At 40.1% G+C, this 17,346-nt stretch overlaps 1 protein-coding gene across 1 annotated transcript in view; it reads right to left on the reverse strand.

Annotated features, from left to right (window-relative positions):
- The window catches only part of RALGAPA2 (Ral GTPase activating protein catalytic subunit alpha 2), a 364,385-nt gene that overhangs the window by 88,165 nt on the left and 258,874 nt on the right, over positions 1-17,346 (reverse strand). The gene's annotated exons all lie outside the window — the stretch shown is intronic.

Below are 17,346 nucleotides of genomic sequence, written 5' to 3' on the forward strand. Positions count from 1 at the left end.
CCTATTCTGGTTCGGCACTTGAAATACCCCTAAGAAGGGAGGGAGGAGGAGAGAGAGGAGAGAAGGAATGAGTGCTAAGGGAGGCATGCCATGCTTGGAGACACAATTCCCTGCTCTCCTGCATGAATAAAGAGAGAACTACCTGTACAGAATAAAATGTAAAGTGATAAGGGGTACGGAGAAAATAAAGAGTTGGGTGTACCACAGGGGGTACTAAGGTAGGTACACATGTGTGTGCATACTTGCAAAAGGAGGTTGAGAGTACCTCTTGAGGAAGTTACACAATGAGCGAAGTGTGACCTGAGTGGCAGCCTTTTAAGTGGAGGCAATGAGATGCCTAGGCCCCTCCACTCTAGGAGTGTGACTGAGGTGGGAGACAGGTTTAACTTATACTTTGGTGAGATGGCTTTGGCTTCTGTACTGAGTACAGGTGGGGGCGGGGACAGGGGTAGGAGTCATTTCGCTGTTTTTAGGAAAAAAGATACCCACTGTTAAAGCAAAGTCAGAGTGACATTCTGACAGCAGAAATCAAACAGTGGAAAGGAACTGCTATTTGAAGGACATATGTTAGAGGGAGCATGTTTGGAATGGGGTAAAATCCTGCCTTCAGCACAGGCCCTCAATGTTGAAGAAGGCTTGTGTCCTCTGAAAGCTTTCCTATCTGTACGATCAAGAGTCTTGGAAGCAGATTTTTCTGTTTCATACCTTGCAGATGGAGAGTTTAATAGCATTTGAATCTGTTTGTTAAAAACACAAAAATGTAACAACTGCTGTGACATTAGGAAAGATGGAAAATCTCAGCCAAATGTCAACAAAAAGCTTCAAAGAACAGTTAGCCCAGAATGAAAATGAAGTGCCCTGATTTTGCGGGCCCAGCAGCAAACCCTCCACTCCATGGGACTCCCGGGTCTTTGCAAGCTTTTGTTTTCAAGAATCAAAATACACTGAGCCTGGAGAGGCCCCTCTGAATCACAGATCTTTAAACTACGATGATGAACACAACAGCATAGGTAAGGCCACTACACCCCTAATATCTTGGTAAAAGCAAAATTTATATTACTAAACACAAAATGCTTCAAATCATTATTCATTTAATCTTTATCCTTGCCTTTTCAAAAATTCTGATTACTGAATACACTTTCAAATGCTGCATCACAGTAACAGAACTTGTATATGCCTTAAGAAGAAACCAATATACACATGTCTGAATGGCACATTTAAAGGTTTTTGTCTTTTTTTTAGTATGTAATGAAAGCAGTCAGTAAAGTAGATGTGGCGCTCCCACTCGCTCCGACTAGACTTCTGAAACAGAATGAGGAAGAGTGACAGCACACCTAGATTAGCCACCAGGTACTGGCTCAAGAGTAAAAGAAACAACCCCCAAACCTCCTCAGTATCCTGGAAGATATCTCTCACTCAAAAAAAAATCACTGCCGTGGAGTTGATTCCGACCCACAGTGACCCTAGAGAAGAGAGTAGCTTTGCCCTTCTGGGTTTCTGAGACTTTTAACTTTACCTCTTAATGGGAGTAGAAAGTCTTATCTTTCTCCAGTGGAGTAGCTGGTGGTTTCAAACCCCTTACCTTGAGGTTAGCAGCCCAAAGAGGAACCACTATGCCACCAGGGTTCCTGGATATTTATATAATCAATTAAAATTAATGAGTTCCTTTAAGTAGAAGAAAAACAATGAACAAAGGTGTGAAAATCCAACCCAAAGAACTGCAGATGACATAAGCAGGGGCTTCAAAATTCAGGGAAAAATGGAATAAGAAGTTAGTGAAGAGATAACTATTAAGAGATATAGAAAAATATGCAAACAATGTGCAAGTAGAAATCATCTTTCTCCCGAGAGTTCCCCTGCCCCTCTGGTTGTATCTTACGTGACAACTATTCAGCAAATACTCATTGTGCACGAATTACACACCCTTTCTAGAGGATGGAATGCATTCTGCCATGTGCCCCATTATAATCCTTAGTGGCAAGGGCAGCCCCTGAGGGTCTGGCTACTACTCCCTGCATTCTACAATGCTCCCGCCAGTCACATAGCTCAGTTGGCTGATGGAAGGCTGTGGAAACCTGAGCCCTGAGTTTTGAAATCATCTTCCTATCCTCCAACTCTCGGGGATGCAACATTGAGCAAAACAAAGCTCCTGCTCTTATGCAGTTTACATACTAGTGGGAGACAGAAATATTCAAGAAGTGCTAAGGAGAAAATGGAGGTGAGACTTCCCAAGGAAGTTTCTTATCTTGGAGGCCTTTATGAGGACAGGTTTTGAGCAGAAGCCTATGAAAACTGACGGAGTGACCTATGCAGATACCAATTCCAAGGAAAATCCCAACAAAGTGTACAGTACCTCAGGCTAACACCTGTTTGTGGATCATTATAAGGAATCTCTGGATTGTTTTCTGTGGGTAGGAAACTCAAACTCACTGCCCTTGAATCAATTCTGACTCACAGTGATTCTACAGGAGAGAGCAGAACTGCTCCTAGGGTTTCTGAGGCTTTAAGTCTTTTGGGGAACAGCCAATCTTATCTTTTTCCAGGAAAGCATCTGATGGTTTTGAACTGTGACTTTGCAGTTACCCGTAGCAGCCTGACACACAACTCACCATATCTCAAAGAATGGGAAGTAATGGAGTGATTTGAGCCAAGATGTGACATGAGTGATTTCTGTTTTAGTGAAAAGGCCTGACTGCTGGAAAATTTTCCAAGGAGACCAGAGGGAAGCAGGGAGATTGTGAGGAGGCTGCAGGGACAAGGTGAAGATGGCCGAGACTCCGGTAGGAGCAATGGGATAGTGAGAAGCAGTAGGATTCTGACTGTATTTTGTAGAAAAATTATATATGTACATGCACACCTCTATTAGAGCTTAAATTCTGAGTACTAGGTTTGCAGGCTATGGATAACCGTGAAAGCTCAAAATCCACTTGCAGAGTCCCGAATGGATTAAGCTGCTATTGAATTCCTTCTGTGTATTAACCAGGGATGTAAACAGCCTTATTCTCCTTGGTGCATTAGAAAGTGCACTCTCTAACCAGTGTAGGGAGGGGCAGTTTCCCTTCTGTGTTTGCCTGGGTATGTCCTTGATGGTGATCACCGTAAACTTACTGCCATCTAGTTGATTCTGACTCTGTGACCCCACGGGATAGGGTAGGACTGCCCCGTGGGATTTTGAGACTCTAATTCTTTAGGGCAGTGGTTCTCAACCTTCCTAATGCCGTGACCCTTTAATACAGTTCCTCATGTTGTGGTGACCCCCCAACTCTAAAATTATTTTCATTGCTACTTCATAATTGTAATTTTGCTACTACTATGAATCGTCATGTAAATATCTGATATGCAGGATGTATTTTCATTGTTACAAATTGAACATAATTAAAGCATAGTGATTAATCACAAAACAATATAATAATATATTGTAAAATATGTATTTCTAATTACAAATAAGTGAAATTTTGTCTTGAAGCATGATGTAGCAAGGGTAACAGATTTCATGCCAGGTACTCGTAGGTGGGTATATCTGCATGTGGGCAAACCTGCCTGGAGACGGAGCAGTGTCTCGATTCCTAAGACCATTGGAAATATGTGTTTTCCAATGGTCTCAGGCGACCCTTGTGAGGGGTCGTTGGACCTCCAAAGAGGTCATGACCCACAGGTTAAGAACCTCTGCTTTAGGGGAATAGGTAGCCTCACCTTTCTCCCACAGAGCAGCTGGTGGTTTTGAACTGCTGACCTTGCAGTTAGTAGCCCAACTCATAACCACTATGCCACCAGGGTGATTGCCATACTGGGGTGAAATAGTTCTGAGTCATGTCCTCACAGCCTTTGTTTGAAAGCCCTAGGCTAATCTTCTAAGCTCTTTTAGCATAATGTACGTGTCCCAATAATGGTCTTTTTCCTTCTTCTGTAATCCTACCTGTAACTGTCATGTATCCATCTGTTGCCAATCATGCTTTTGTGAGTTTTCTTTGCCCTCCCATGTCCTTTTAAAGTCTCTGAATCTCAGGAAACCCTTGGACATCATTAGGACCTCATGCTAATGGTCTTCTTCAGCCATATGATGTTTTTGTTCTTGCCTTTATTCTGTTTAAGAATTAGTAAATGCAACATAAGTACAATCTACAAATATAATACATTAAAGTTATGTATGGTAAAAAAAAAAAGAATTAGTAAATGTTCTCCTTAAATTCTATTTGAGATTTGGAGTATTGTTTGTACCCTAAGGATCCCTGGTAGCACAGCAAGTTGTGTACATATTGGGCAATTCAAAACTATCAGCGGGAGAAAGATGAGGTTTTTCTACTCCCATAAAGCTTTACAGTCTCAAAGACCTACAGTTCTACTCTGTCTATAGGGTCTCTATGAGTTGGAATTGACTTCATGGGAGTGAGTTTGGTTTGGTTTTTGTACCTTAAAACAAATCTATATATGGATACCATATCCCCTGCCATCAAGTAAATTCCAACTCATAATCTATAGGACCTTATAGAGCAGAATAGAATTGTTCTATAGCAGCAGTTCTCAACCCCTTTGGGGGTCACACGACCCTTTCACAGGGGTCACCCAATTCATAACAGTCGCAAAATTACAGTTTTGAAGTGGCAACAAAAAAACTTTATGGTTGATGGGTCACCACCACATGAGGAACAGTATTAAAGGGTGGCGGCATTAGGAAGGCTGAGAACCACTGCTCTCTATAGGGTCTCTGAGACTATAAATCTTTATGGAAGGAGATTTCCTCATCTTCCTCCCAGAACCACTGTCCTTGCAGTTAGCAGGCAAAAGCTTGACCAAATGTACTACTGGGGCTCCTTAATTTTATGTATACTTCATTTAAAAAATCCTTATATTAATCAGTCTGTGAGGAATTATTATTCCCATTTTATAAAGAAATGGGTGCAAGTTAAAAGTAAAACAATTAGTTACTAATTAGAAACTGAAAATTTCTCCCAAGCATGTTGGAGACCAACTATCACACTTTACGTGCTACTTGGAGCACTGTTGCAAAAAGACACAGCTTAACATTGATCTGACACTCAGAGGGTAACTGTTATTGTAGAGGGAAAACAATTCCCTAAGTTTGTGTCTTGCAGAACTCTTCTCAGTGATAATCCAGACCTGACCATCAGGGTCTTATGTTATAGAATCAGTAACTGTGCATAATACTAAGGAAAAAGGTTTCAAGTTGCTCTTATGTTTTTTTTCACTGAGAAAATTGGGGAACCCTAGTACTCTTACACATAAACATATGAGGGACTTGACATCTCTGTGAGCAGCTAAGCAGCTATGGAACTTCACAACATAGCTGGTCTGCCACATTAATTCATATTTATGACCTAGGTCATGATGATTGGGACAAATTAGTCCAAAGGAAAGGGGTTATTAGAGGGCATGGAAATTTATCTCACAATAAGACAATAAATTGTGAGGCTAGCACATTCCCATTGCTAGCTACACAAAGGGGGGAGGTTGACAATGGAAGAAATTTCTAGCATGAAAGAGGTGAAGGCACATTTCCCAGCACAAAGGAACGTGAAGGGCAGGGAAGATGTATTTCCTTATCCATAGAAGAGAAAGAAACAGTAAAAGGGAGAAAGTGATTTTTGTCCCCAAATAGTTGACTTGACCCCGGGTTCTGAGTCTGTTCACCAAGACACAGCAAAGGTGCATGCACCTGAAAAGGGGAGGCATACTAAAGAAAGTGGGCCAACAGCAGAAGCCCTTCTGAAAAGCCAGCCCACGGCAGAAGGTCTGCCATTAACAGGATTACAAACTTACTTTTTCACCCCGCTCAGATCGGTTCTGTGTCTAATACTGAAGTAACCTTCCAAAAATTCACTCGTTTGGTTCAAACCTTTTCTCTGACACTGGTCTGAATGCTGTCCCTTGGAACCAGGACAAGAACCAAGAGAGGAAGGGCTTGAAACTTGGCGCTGCCCCCTGGTAACATCATGCTGATATGAGATAGAACAAGATGCACAGAGAAGTCTGAAACTATACACAAAGTGTAGCATGCTTACATGTTTTCCAGATTCAGACTTTCTACACAAGTACATACACATTTGTATGACAAAAATTATAGAGCCCAATTACAAATCAATCCTTTTTCTTTTCATTCAGATAATTTAAATTTAATGTAGACTCCAGAAAGGCACATGTGCTGTTATACGCAGAGTGTACATATGGGTTATATGTGCCAGTGGTTGTTATGTTCCTAAATTGAGTAGCTATTATTTCTAAGGTATTCTAGAGAAGCTCACCTTTATTTAAAAGTTCCTGTGAAACAGTCCTTAAATTTAAAACTAATTTACATTTCTTCCTCACACTCATATTAAAATTGGTTTCCTGGAAATATAAATTCAATTTAATGAAATTTCATTCATTTCATTTGAAATGTTTGAAGAAAATACCCATCCTATTTATTTTCTCATAGGCAAGCAGAACGCTCGTTGAGAAAATAAGACATTGTGACACGCTTTCCCTATACATGGGAAAAGCTCTGGTTCTCAAATGTTCAAGGCGGCATATGACGGAAAGTAGCAGCAGCTCTCTCCAGAGACGTGCTCCTTTAAATTCCACACAGGGCGGCAGTTTGGATGGAGACCCTAAAATCTATTCTGTCCATCTGTTTTATTCTTCTTAGAACAACTGTCAAAAGTTGCATAGGGATCAAGTTGCAAAAATACTAATTTGACTTTGAAAAGTAGGCCCTCAGGGAACTCTGTTTATAAATTCAGAATCCCATCAGCCAATGTGCCTGATCTGCCCTTTGTGGAGGTATGAGACTCTGCTCTTCCATGCATACATCTGCCTCCTATCCAGGATGCTTTGGTAAACGTACATCCCGCTTCAGAGGCAAATGAAGGGAGAACCAAAGGGATTTGGCATCTTAAGTGGTGTGGCTAGTGCCTTGACAAACAGATCCTCAAATTTTAAGAGCCAGCTCCTCATGTTGAGATATAAAGACCAGAGCTTTGTGAAAGTTCTGTTATCTTTTCATTCTTACGACCAGATAAGAAGGTATAAGGCTGAAATATTTGGAGATAAAAAATTATGAACTACTAAACATGACATTGTTTCCTTTTTTTACGATTTTGATGAAACAATTTTTAACAAATAGATCATTTGGACATACAGACTATTACAGGTGGGTCTGTAACTCATAATGAGAAATTCTAATCTGTTTAAAAAACTGTGGACTTTGGTGATCATGGCATTCTGTTGGAATTTAAAGCAGCTGTGCTCTTCCCCAGGTGGTTATGTTATAAAGGCACGTGCAAATTACAATGTAAACTATAACGTACACCTGACTCACTGATGACCTCTGCACAATGGGCGCTTTCTTACGGGGTAGGAGAGAAAGGAGGGAGAGAGGAGCACGGACCCTCCTAGCTCCCATTTGTTCCCTCACCCTGGCCCCAGTGGTCACCGTCAACTCCTAGGGAATAAAGAAAGAATGCTCTGAAAGCACCAGATGGCAGAACGGTATTTGTAGTACAACATTTGGAGTTTGGTAAAAATTGCTCAGAAGCAAATAAGGACACTCTTTAAAGACTACCATGATGGCTTTGGGGCTGTGCTTCAGTATTCCACTTTGAAATTTTTATTTGAATGTGTTGCAAATGAGTGCAGCTCCCAAGTCTGTTTAGCCCTCGCTACATACATGAGGCAGACGTGCACAGAAGGAATCACCATTTGGACTTGCCTGCTTTGTCCTTTTGGGCTTTGCACAATCTCTTATTATAATAAAGCCTGTATTATCCTTTTGGGGGATTTGAATAACAGAATGTCTCACTTTCAAATATATTGCATATAATCCCAGAGTCTAGTAAACATTATGCGGATGCTGTTTATGGCATTATGTTCTTTTCAAAATGGGGCTGATAATTAGTAAACTGAAATTTGATTAATGTTGGATTAGGAGGCTCTGATGTCTGGCTGCAATGTGCTATTTCCGACTGTGAGTACTGGAAAAGCCTATCGTAAGGAAACTTTTTCCTTCCCCTTTCCTTTCCAGAATGGAAATTTAGTTTAAAACCCCAACTTTAAAAAAGAAAATTCAGTTTGCATACAAGAGTTTGCAATGTGGTATGTTTTTTTCCTGCTTTTTCTCTTAACTGATTGCTTTCTCACTGTGAAATTGGAGCCAATTTATTTAATAAAGACCAAAACAAACTAGGAATCAGTCTCTAAGAACATCAAAGGTGAACTTGTCCTGGCCATGGCACTTGCTTGGATGGACAGCTCATCAGGCTAAAGGGCAGAATTTGGAGACTATAAAAACTTTCTCTAAAAACAAAGAACCCTGCCTAACATAAATCAAAGCGTGTGAAAACGACCCATAGACAGTAATTAAAGAAAAAACTGCTCTTCCTTGTTGAGTTCTTAGAATCAATAATCTGGTTTACCTACTGTTGAAGAATGTGGAGGACCAGGTATAGTGGCTTCTCTGGAAGCTAAGTCATCCTCAAAGTAACTGAATGCTAAAACAAAAGCCACCTATGAAATAATATTTCTGATTATTCATATGCTAATAAATGTTAAAGGCCTAGACATCCTAGCAGCATACCGGAAAAGCACCTAGGTGAGCAAATATCATCTTTCACACTTTCAACATAAGAGCCATTTTCACTTTTCCAATAGCCGAATGTATTTGGGAGCAACAGTGGAATTGGTGTCTGCATGACCAAATGATTACGGTGCAGACTAGAGATTCTTCTGGGCTCCGGGCTTCTGGTCCCTATGGAAACCAAACCTGAGATATTGTCCTCCACTCAGCTGGAGGACAGAGCTCTGGAGGCTTTTGTGCTAGGTGAGATTTCTTCTACAACCTTCTCACAACAGACTCTCCAGCTTCCTCTGGACTCTTTTCTAATTGAGATGCAAATTAATCACTCTGCCTGATTACAGTTCCCTTAAAGCAACTGACAAATGCAGCTGTAACCAGAGTTTTCGAATTTTCCAACAAGTGACTTCAGCTGTCAGTATTTGCATGAGCTGCCAAGGCCACGTCTGCTCTAGGTCGCAGAGATGAGGAAAGCTTCCCTTAGGCATTGCATGTGTTTTATTTACGTGTATATAATTTACATACAATTAAACAAAGTAAAACAACAACAAACCACGAGGACACATTACAACTTGATTCCCTAAGACTTAGAAATAGGCAATGACAAACAGCATTATTAGAGTAAGTGAAAGAGTAGTGCCACTAAAATTCCAAACAAAATGTATTTATCCATGTCTCTGTGATCAGCATATGGCCGCAGCCAAGTTCTTTCAAAGATATAGTTGTCTTATGTTTACCTAGGATACCTTTGAAAAAAAAAGCTTTTGTGCCCATGGGGGATTGGATGGGGAGGGGGAGAATTCTGAAGTCAGGGCTAATATCAAATTTTTAATAAACCTCAAGGTGACATTTTCCCAAATTATTGAGCCTTTGCTACAGGTTTACATAAAAGTGCTGCAAAAAAGATTTTAGATAGATCAAGTGTTTTAAGCAAGATTTGGAAGGCCTCAAAAATGAAACAAGATGTAGAATGCCAGGTGGTGTTTGATCAATTGCAATGTAGCCTAGAGGAATTACTGAGCGTCGGATGAAGGGTGAACATGACGGTGGGGCAAGAGGAAAGTAAAAGAAAAAGGGAGGAAAGAACTACCTTGTTTACCTGAAAGTAAGACATCCCCCCAAAATAAGACCTACTTACAGTTTTGCCTCTTGTGGAAATATAAGCCATCCCCCCGAAAACAAGACCTCCCCGAAAATAAGCCCCCCCGAAGCTACTGTCACTCTGGACTCTGGACTGTAGCCGCGGGCACTGCCGCGCAGCTCACTGTTGGCTGCAGTGCAGCCGGAGCAGACAGGAAGTGTGAGGTCTCTTTTAATAAAACAATAAACAACAAATGTGTACTGTAATCTTCTACATGGAAAAATAAGACAGCTCCTGAAAATAAGACCTAACGCATCTTTGGGAGCAAAAATTAATATAAGACACTGTCTTATTTTCAAGGAAACAGGGTAGGAAGTAAAAGCTATATGGAGAGGTATAAATATAGACATGTATTCTATAAATATATTAATATATAAATATAGGGGTATTGGACTATATATACATTTGTACAGTAGGTAAAGCACTGAAGTAGCATATGGACTTTGGGACTCTACTTGTCTTCCCTCAACACAAGAACATTTTGTTCTAATAACGTGGTACTATGTGATACTAACTTTCCCAACATGATCCCTGAAGACAAAATAGGTGCATAAGCAAAATGTGGTGAAGGCTGAGGGTGCCCAATTACTAAAAGATACAGCATCTGGGTTCTTAAAGGCTTTAACTTAAACAAGCAGCCATTTCGCAGGGAAGCACAAAGTCCACAAGGAAGAAGCACACCAGCCTGTGTAGTCATGAAGTGTCTACCGGACCAGGTATCACAAGATCAAAAACAAACAATCATATCGTTGGGAAGGAGAGGGGTCAGTGTGGAGATGCAAAGCCCATCTGTTGATAATTGGAAATGTTAGGTAGCTAGAGGCAGAATTAGGGGTTGTTCCTCCTACACGCCTAAACCTCCTTTCCCCCTTACAGGAAGCTGGAAGCTGCTTAAGGTCGGAGGGCATGCTCACATTCAGGTCTTTGAGACAGGAAGCCAGTAAAACTGGGTGGAACCCCATCCAGGCCAGGTGGGCTTAATTCAGCCAATGGGGTTAACCAGTATCATTGACCACACCTCCCAATGGGGGGGTGTGTGTCGTGGGAGGGTGGAGGGGGTGGGAGACCTGAAAAAGCCAGAAACTTTGAGACCACTCTATCTCCCAGTAGCTACTACACAGTTCAGCATAGCTATGCTGTGGTCCTGCACAGCTGTTGCAGACTCTCTCTCTGTGTCTGGCTTGTGTTCCATTTACTGTAATGCCTGAAACTGCTTCTATCCTTTATAAAAAAACTCACTTGGATCACAAACCAGACTTTGGCGTGAATTCATTCTTGTGCGAAGCCATGGACTGAGGTGTTTCTAACCCAAGAGACCTAACAGAAACTCCCTCACAGAAGGGACACACAGAAGGGATGACTCATCCAGGGTGCAGTGTAGCACGACAAACACACAACGTTCCTCTAGTTCTTTAATGCTTCCTGCCCCCACTATCATGACTGCAGTTTGACCTCACAAATCCTGTTAGGCCATTGTATGTACATTGGTACAGATAGCTTTTGACACAAGGAATCCAAGATAGGTAAGCCCCCGAGAAGCAGTAATAGGAGTAACAATTCCTTGAGGGTACAGGAAGGGAGGGGAGGGAGGAATTGATAGCAATGATGGATGTATAACACCCCTCGAGGGGGATGAATAACAGAACTGTGGGTAAAAGGATACATTGGATGGTGTAAAATATGAAAAAAAAATTATTAAGGGTTCACAAGGGTGGCAGGGTGCAGGGTGGGGGAGGGAGAGGAGCTGATATCAGGGGCTCAAGTAGAAAGAAAATGTTTTGAAAATGATGATGGCAGCATCTGTACAAGTTTGCTTGATGAATTAATTTACAGATTGCCATATCTGTAAGAGCCCACAATAAAATGATCAATTAAAACAAAATGAGCTAAGAGGGGGAAGACTGTAACCCTAAGAATGAATTAACTATGGTTGAAGTTTGGCAATTGGTGAAAGCAGACCACAGACTGACCATTGATGTGATAGCTGTTAAGTTGGGCTGTTGGGCTCACACGTAATTAGCACTTTGACTTTTAGACAAATATCTTGGCCTCAGCAAGCTTTCAGCAAATGAAGGTCATTTAATGGGCCAAATTGTAACTGAAGACAAGTTTGGGATTTACTGAAATGACCCAGGTACAATCAAAACAGTGGCTTCTGAGGGGATCTACTTTGAACTAGTTACATACAAGGCAGAAGACAGCTCAGTGACTTTTTACGGTCCCCTTTAAAAAAATTCCAAAGGGGTAATCTTGATAGATGTTCTCAAAAGACACAAGACAATCAATTACAGGGTTAAATGTGAAGAAATTTTCAGACAATTAAAAATTGCAATGGGAGAAAAAGATGAAGAAAGTTGAGACAAAGAACTTTTACCCATCACAATACACCTGCTATCTTCTTCAAGGGTAGTAAAGAGAATTTCATCAGGAAACCTTGCCCCATCCATCTTACAGCCCCAATATTGTCCCTTCAGGCTTTTGTTGTTGTTGTTGTTATTGTTGTTCTTTAAGTTTAAAGAACATTGAAAAGGAACACAATATCAGTCCCTCAAGGATGCAAAACAAACAAGCCCTAAAAACCAAAGCAAACCAGAACAAAAATTGCCATTTTGAAAAAGTATGGGATTCTTGGGGAAAGGTTCGAGAGCTGAAAACACCACCTTCAGAAGTGTATATCCCTAAATAAAGGTATGCTAAGAGACGCAACAGCTTCCCATTGTGGTATTTTTTGTTTAGTAAAGTTTTATGATTTTACAGAAATGCTTTCTGGTTTACCTACATAATTTAGGCCTTTCCTGAAACTTCTGCCCTTCCCTCGACTAGAGGGCTCCCTCCCAGGAGGCCATGGCTAGGATAACACTCTGTTTCCTTCTGGTTTTCCTCTTGTTTACAATTTCCCGATTTTAATACTGATTTCAATCTTTCCTCACCTAACTAAATTGTTTTCATTCTAAGAAAACAGGATTGCTGAATAGTCTTCACTTTCTTCTCACTGTTCTCAGTAAGGATCAAATATGTTACCCTTCTAGTTACCAATATTTCCAAGTAACACCCTTCAATAGTGTTTTTCTGGGTGAGGTTAGAGGATTATTTAGAATGCAGTAACAAATTAATATGTATAAAACACTATGTCTTTCGATACAATGAAAAATACACCACAATCTACTTTTTCAATAAAAATTCTAACATTTTTACTCTTAATACAATTATCTATTTTTGCTAGTATATTTCATTCTAGAAGTATTTGTTAAAGACCTACTAGGTACCAGAAGCTGTTCTAAATGTTGAGGATATAGATATAAACTAAGCATTAAAAAAAGGAATGAAAAGCACTTCCACACACAATTCTCTTTGTATTAAGGCTTTGTTTTTTTCTATTAATTTTGTTCTCCAAAATATTTTCTACCAAGTTAATCGCCTCCATTTCAGGCCTATGTCCCCCCCGCCCCCTCACTCACATACCCATAATGTGCTAGGAGGGATATGTGAGAGGAAACAAAATAGAAATGAAGCCCCCATTGGGAAGCTGAGTATAAACAAGTAGGAGATAATGCTGCTACCATAAGGGAGCCCTGGTGGTGTAGTGGTTGTGTTGGGCTGCTAACCTCAAGGCCAGCAACTTGCACCTTCCAGCTGCTTTGTAGGAGAATGACATATGGCAGGGACACAGTCAATGTTGACAAATGCATAACTGGGTCTGCAAACTAAAATACAACACATGGTACTACTTGATTCCTCTTCTGAAGTGTATGGAGAGATGAGTGGAAGAAATAAAAGGTCTGCCCATGATGGAGTTACATCAAAAAGTAATATCATCATTTGATCTCCCTTTAGACCCATTTTAAAGCTGTTTCAGTTAAAAAAAAAGGGGGGGAAATACATTTGGATCAAGCCCCTGGTGAATCCCCTCTGACCACAGACCAGGGATGTGAACAGCCTTGTTAACATGCAGAATGCACTGGAAAGTGGATTGTTGCAGATGCAGTTAGGTTAAAATCATTTGATCTCCCTTATGATCCATTTAAATTGGTTCTAGGTTTTAGTATTTTGTTTTCTTTTCGACTGAGGTTCGTATCTGTTGTACTTTGCTATTGTTGATAGGTAAATCTATAGAGACAGTAACTGGATTAATGGTTCCTTAGGGGTATGGCATGGGAAGGTGGGGAAAAGTAGGAAGCTCATTACAATGAGTGCAAGAAAGAAGAAAACGTTCTAAAACTGATTGTGCTGACGACTGTAAAACCTTTTTTGATATGACTGAACTGTTGTATGATAAGTGAATTCTATGCCAATAAAAGATTTTGGGTCAAAGAAAGAGGTCTGTCCAAGAAAAAGAACCAAAGATCCCATTGGAGAAAAAGAAACAGGGTTACAGATTTAGAGGGATGGGCCATTTCTGAAAGCATCTTAATTGGGAGGATATAGCAATGATTTTTTTAAAACAAGCATGGATCTAGGAGAGAGCCTCTAGTATTGTGAAAAATATGTTAGTTGAAAATCAAACTAAATTTTATTTGAGGAAGAATAAGGCACAAATTATTTTTTATTAAAAGCAGCTCTATTCCCTTCATCAAATGCTGATAGTTCTAAATAGTAGAGATGACAAACACCATTGAAACTATTGTTCTATTGAAATGGACATTTATTTTAAAAAGCCACCATCTGTTTGATTCAAGGTGAACTCCTTCTAATGGACATGCTACATATTGTAGGGCCACTATTTCCCAGAAACAAATTAACTGACAAGGAGAAAATAATGTCTGTTTCAAGTGGTCTTGGAAACTTTTATTGGCTACCCTGGTTTGACTTCAGAAGCTTTAAAAACAAAACATGTGGTCAACTTCTCATTTACAACACACGAGGCACAAAGCTGATTACTCAGGAGGGGCTGAAAAAGCAGATGACAGCTGAGAAGACTGATAGCACTCAGAAGATGCCCACAGGATAGAGGCTCCACTTGACAGACGTGGTTTAGTCCACTGAGGAAATTATATGGAAGCTCAGGAAGGAGAAAAGTACTAGGCAGGAATGGCACTTGAGGGCGTTCTCCAAAAATATCACTATTGTGTTTGTGGTATTTTTGATCATGTGAGACAATGGTATTCTTCAGTCTTCTAAGTACTTTTGCCTCAGAGTTCTACCTGTTTGATCGGGTAGCCCAGCATACCATAACCAAGAAATCTTTTGATTCTGACCTGAATTTACTGCTCAAAACCCACACCAAACCCACTGTTTAACTCCATAGGTTTACCAAGGATGTAAAGCTTTAATGAAGCAGATTGCCTCATCTTTCTTCCATGGAGTGTCTTGTTAGTAGGCTCAAACTACCGACCCTGTGGTTAGCAACCCAATGCTTAACTCATTGCATCACCAGGGAGAAAGACTAGGCTTTCTACTTCCATAATGAGTTACCGTCTGGGAAACTCACAAAGGGCAGTTCTACCCTGTCTTATAGGGTTGCTTTGAGTTGGCATTGACTTGATAGCAGTGAGCTTGGTTATTTGGGTGGTACCCTTACACGCCCTCTCTTACCTGTTATCCCTAGCATCAGCTAGCCTTGAGTGTCTGCTCCACAGTAAGCTACTTGGTAATACGTACTCTGAGGATAAAGAGTTGGAAAGGCCTGGCTTCCTTAAGTATCATCCAGAAAACCATCTCTGCTAGAATCTGGCTCTTGGGTTCCATATGCACCTTGAAAAACTTGTGCACGCATATAATCACTAAATAAAATTGTAAGTTGTCACCACTAGAGAATACTTTGAGTAGAGAATAGTGCTTGTTGCTGTGCCCTCTATCTGCAGTGAGCCTCCTGTGGAAATCCCTCAATTTTGGCTTCAATGCTCTCTTCTCAGATGGGTTTGCCCTGATAGGACTCTTTGTCTCTATTTATTTACTTCACAGAACTTCTTATGGTTAGTGTATATATTGATTATTTGTCTTATTCCTCTATGAACCTTTCTGGCCTTGATCCTTGATGTATTACTTGCTCTAGCATAGGGATTTAGGTAGACAGTGAGCCCACAGTAACTGAGAGACACCCCTTTTTTAGGTTATTCAATGTTTGGAAAATCTAAATGTAAGATAGCTCAATAAAGCACTGAATTCCAGACACCAGCAGCAATATACTCAAACTGGTAGAGACTTTTGCCAAAGCCCAGGATGATTTAATAAAATGTTAAAAGTCCAAATATTAAGAATTTAAGATAAGCAGAAATATTTTCATTTGATTTTTCCTAATTTCTGTATTAAACTATCATCCTAGATATGAAGTTGGTTATTTTATTAGTTATTTTATGATACAGCCTTTACTAATCATCATCATCATTAGTATCCTTAGCTGGTCATGTAATTAATGAAAGTGTTTTAGAAGTGACATTGAAGACTATACTCTTTAACTTTTAAAAATATTTTGCTCTAAACCTAATTAGTGGAATGGTGAAAGTAATACTCAGCAAAATAACAATGGATCTATTTTATAAAGATACATTTAATAAGTAGAGAAGGTGATGTAACAAAACAATCACAATGGACAGTGGTTTTTTTGTTTGCAAATGATTTTTTTGTGGTCTTGGTTTAGCATAATTAACTGATAAGTGTCCCCCCAAAAACCCAAACCAAACTCACTGACATTGAGTTGATGCCAACTCATAGTGACCCAATAGGATAAGGTAGAACTGCCCTTGTGAGTTTCCCAGATTGTATTTCTTTACGCGAGTAGAAAGCCCTGTCTTTCTCCTGAGGAGTGGCTGGTGGTTTCAAACTTTTGACCTTGAGGATCATAGCCCAAAGTGCAACTACTTTGTCACCAGGGCTCCAAGTAGTCCCAATTGACATGCAAACTGAGAAAGGAATTGCTGAAGGTTGCTGTGAGGTGCTGCTGAGTCGGTTCTGACTCAGTGACACTGCAACAAAACACACACCACCTGGTCCAGTGCTGTGCTCACAGTCCTTGTTACGTGTGAGCCCATGATCTACATATAACCCCGCCCAGGCGGAAGGACAACCGAAAAGTGGGTGAAGGGAGACAGCGGTGGTATGACATTTAAAGAAAATTATAAATTGTCAAGTGTTCATGAGGGAGGGAGGGTGGAGGAGGGGGAAATGATCTGATACCAAGGACTCATATAGAAAAAAAGTTTTACAAAATGATGATGGCAACATATGTACAAATGTGCTTGACACAACAGATGTGTGTACGGATTGTGATTAAGTGTTGTACGAGTCCCCAATAAAATGATTTTTAAAAAAGAGTTATAGGCTCAGAAAGCCATAGGGGTAGTTTTACTCTGATCTGTAAGGTTGCTATGAATATATACTTATATAGAGAAGTTAAACTCAGTATGTCTAGTATTATCAATGCCAATTAGCAACTAAAAATCAGATGTCTTTTGCATGAATTATGACAAAGATACTCACTTTGATCTCTTTTTCTTATAATAAGAGATAATGCCATGGTTTAAAGATTTTAGCATGCCAATTGATGTTTGAGATAAAATTTATAGATGTGAAATTTCCTGTTTTTAGAAAGAAGGAATTAGTGAATGGTAGATGAATGGTTGAGAAAGTTACTAGCCATTTTTACTGATTAGTTCAAATAGAAGTCCATTCCAGATGCCCTTTTCTTCTCACCCAAAAGATG

This window comes from Echinops telfairi, unplaced genomic scaffold (genome assembly GCF_000313985.2).
Source record: "Echinops telfairi isolate 266 unplaced genomic scaffold, ASM31398v2 ScPeMD7_5592;HRSCAF=6446, whole genome shotgun sequence".
Classification (NCBI taxonomy): domain Eukaryota; kingdom Metazoa; phylum Chordata; class Mammalia; order Afrosoricida; family Tenrecidae; genus Echinops; species Echinops telfairi.